This window comes from Canis lupus, chromosome 11, assembly GCF_003254725.2.
Source record: "Canis lupus dingo isolate Sandy chromosome 11, ASM325472v2, whole genome shotgun sequence".
Taxonomy (NCBI): domain Eukaryota; kingdom Metazoa; phylum Chordata; class Mammalia; order Carnivora; family Canidae; genus Canis; species Canis lupus.
Genome location: NC_064253.1, coordinates 53,887,244 through 53,891,175, shown reverse-complemented (window position 1 = coordinate 53,891,175; position 3,932 = coordinate 53,887,244). Strand labels below are relative to the sequence as shown.

General features: G+C 47.9%; 1 pseudogene; it reads left to right on the top strand.

The window, feature by feature from the left end:
* The first annotated feature begins 388 nt into the window (after positions 1–388).
* On the top strand, positions 389–912 carry LOC112650077 (60S ribosomal protein L12-like; annotated as a pseudogene).
* Positions 913–3,932: the final 3,020 nt, after the last annotated feature.

Below are 3,932 nucleotides of genomic sequence, written 5' to 3'. Positions count from 1 at the left end.
AACGTGGATGGAACTGGAGGGTATTATGCTGAGTGAAATTAAGTCAATCGGAGAAGGACAAACATTATACAGTCTCATTCATTTGGGGAATATAAAAAATAGTGAAAGGGAATAAAGGGGAAAGGAGAGAAAATGAGTGGGAAATATCAGAGAGGGAGACAGAACATAAGAGACTCCTAACTCTGGGAAACGAACAAGAGGTGGCAGAAAGGGAGGTGGGTGGGGGACTGGGGTGACTGGGTGATGGGCACTGAGGGGGGCACTTGATGGGATGAGCACTGGATGTTATGCTATGTGTTAGCAAATCGAACTCCAATAAAAAAATAATTTAAAAAAAAGAGTGAAATCATACTTTTGGCTCTTGACTCAGAGTAGGGGCTTGTCTCAAATTTGGGTTCATCTGACACCAGCCACCTCCACCATGCAGCCTGAGTTCAACCCCAATGAGATCAAAGTCATATACCTGAGGTGCACTTGTACCATGTCTTCCTTGGCCCTGAAGATCAGCCCCCTGGGCCTGTCTCCAAAAAAAGTTGGTAATGACATCACCAAAGCAACCGGTGATTGGAACAGTCTGAGGGTTACAGTGAAACTGAATGTTCAGAACAGACAGGCCCAGGTTGCAGTGGTATCTTCTGCCTCTGCCCTAATCATCACAACCCTCAAGGAACCACGAGGAGACAGAAAGAAGCAGAAAAACATTAGATTAGGCACAGTGGAAAAGTCACCTTTGATGAGACTGTCAACACTGCCTGACAGATGCAGCACTAATCTTTAGCCAGACAACTTACTGGAACCATTAAAGAGATCCTGGGGACTGCCCAGTCTGTGGGCTGCAATGTTGATGCCCACCACCCTCACGACATCATAGATGACATCAGTAGTGGTACAGTAGAATGCCCCACTAATTAAAAACTACAAAGAGGGCAGCCCGGGTGGCTCAGTGGTTTAGCGCCGCCTTCAGCCCAGGGTGTGTGATCCTGGAGACCCGGAATCGAGTCCCACGTCAGGCTCCCTACATGGAGCTTCTCCCTCTGCCTGTGTGTCTCTGCCTCTCTCTCTCTCTCTCTCTCTTTGTGTGTGTGTGTGTGTCTCATGAATAAATAAATAAAATCTTTTAAAAATAAAAACTACAAAGAAAAATATTTCAATAAAGGATCATTTTGGGGATCCCTGGGTGGCGCAGTGGTTTGGCGCCTGCCTTTGGCCCAGGGCGCGATCCTGGAGACCCGGGATCGATCCTGGAGGCCCGGGATCGGGCTTCCGGTGCATGGAGCCTGCTTCTCCCTCTGCCTGTGTCTCTGCCTCATTCTCTCTCTCTCTCTCTATGACTATCACAAATAAATAAAAATTTTTTAAAAAAGGATCATTTTACAACACGCCCCCCAAAATAAACTGCCATAGACAGATATGTACCCAGCCTATATTTAGAAAAATTATCTTACAAAATCACACAGGCCAACCCTGACAATAGAAGAACCCAGGACAAATAAAAGAGGAGTCCTGTAGCCCACAGCACCTGCTCCTTTTCTTTTCACCCTCCCATATCCCTGACTCCATCATGTACTGTACGAGTATGTACACAAGTGTGGACTTTAAGCCCTCCTGCCCAAGGTCTGCATCACCCCAACAGCTCCTGTGCCACCCCCAGTTACCTTTTGACCATCTCTTGAGGCCAGAAGTTCAACAGTCTTGCAGAAGAGGCGAGTGAGGTTCTAGAAGCAGGCTTAGTCCATTTGGGCGGGAGATCCCAAGGTGGAGAACACCAGAGGGAGGTCTAGAAGGGGCCTGGTTCTGGCGGGTCCTCAGCCCTGTGGGGAGGATGCAGCTGAAGGAGGCTGAAGCTATGGCCTCTGCAGTAAAGTTTCTCACACTTGAGTGTGCACATGAATCAGGAGATTCTGCATTTATATGAGCTCCTAGGGGAAATAGAAGCTCCTGGGCCATAGACTGCAGTAGGAGTCACAAGGGGCTACAGCATGAGGTTCAGGTCCAAGTGTAGATAGAAGCTACATTAGCTGTATGGAGTCTTCTTTGCCACTGAGTGAAGTACAACAGGAGCTTCAGTTCTCCGACTGAGGGAAATACTTTTGCAGAAAGGACAGCTCGGTCTCACCTCACTAGCTCCAGGGTTCTCCTAACAGCCCAGAGAGGCAGTGACTAGGCAGGTTGGAAGATTCAGGCCTTTGCCTACTGCTGTGAGGAACCCACCAGACCCCTCAGAGCAGGTACTGGAAGGAAATAAAGTCATTTCCTGGATACATATGACTGCCAGTGAACACCAGCCTTGCCATCAAAATTGCACAGCTAAGAAGGACCCCAGGTAGCATCTCAGGGATATTGGAGGCGGGAAGACACTGGGCTCCCCCCAGGGTCTTCCCTTCCCCTGCACTCTTTCATGCTCTAATTTCACATTCTTGCTAATTACTTGACTCTCTTCTCCTCTCAGCATTGCTGACAAAGTTGGGCCCCCCTCTAGCCTTTTCGGCCCCATTCAAAATGTAGCATGAAGGCTGGTAAGTAGGGGGGAGGGGTAAGGAAGGGTGGCACCTCCTGCCTTCTCGGTTGTTCCTGGAGTCTTATAAGCCACTTGAGCTTATATATGTCTGTTCTTGCCAGGAGTCACTGAGCATTGGGACCTGAAGTATCTCGTACAACTGTCTCACTTAACAATGACGAAATTGAGGTCCAGAGAGGTGGAGAGGTGTGGCAATTAGCCTGAAGTCCTACAGCAAATTGGTATGGAGCCATGGCTAAATACAGGTCTCCCCACTCCCAGTGCAATTCTGCCCCCTGCCCCATGGACTCTTGTGATTACACTGGCCTGGCCCAACTAGATGATTTAGGTCAGCTGACTAGCAATTGATCTGCAACCTTAATTCTCCTCTGCCTTGTAGCATAACATATTCACAGGTTCTGGGAATTAGGGAGGTCATCATTCTGCCTATCACAGCCCTTGACCATGTGGCAACTTGGAGAATCTGAGAAAAACTAGGGCTTCACCTGAATCAAAATACGCAGGCTAAAAAAATTTGGCATGTAATCTCAGGGAATTTATGGGCACCCAAGCATGAACCCTGGTTATGACTCTTGGCTCAAAGGGATAACGTGGGTCCCCACCTATGACATTTATCACAGGTATATTAGTGTGTGCACCCACAGGCACAAGTGCATACATGTGCACATGTATGTACTCGTACACATATGTGCCTATATCTACATGTGTGTGCTGTGTGTGCACATGCACACAAACTTACATGGATGTACACATATACATATATACATACCACACCATATTCCTATGGAATTAGCAAGACTTTGGCTTCCCTTTGTGTGAGATGCAGCCTAGAAGGCAGAGAAGAGCAGTCTGCCCCTGCATTGCCTCTCCAACAAGCTCATTTCACCTCCAATCCAGGTCCCTGGTGTCTGGCCACTCTGTGCTTATCACTGACCTTCATCAATGACCTCTGGTAGATCTGGCCCAGGAGAATGAGTACCAAACCCTGGCTGGCATGAGCCCTGTGGCTTATGTTTTGGCAGCACGTTCAGCTTGCAAAGCTGCTTCCCTGAGGCTTCTCCTTGGAGTAATATTAATTTTTTGACTGTTGTCCTTTCAGGGTCCCTGATTCTTATACCTGTGCATTCAGATCTTGAGATAAAGTTGATAGAGGCTAATCACAAGGAAGACAGGAGGATTGACTGTACCTAGACGCCCACATGTACATGCACACTCACTCTTGGGCATGACTATCAATAGATGTTACACACACGCATGTGTATGCACGCATGCACACACACACAATCTATTTCCAATAAGGCTGTCTGTCTAGACATCCAGGAAATCCACCCCCTGAACACATGTGTGTCTCCAGAATGGCAAGTCCCCAAAAAGAGAAAGCCATAAGGGGAAAGGATGGCCTGGCGTCTTCCTT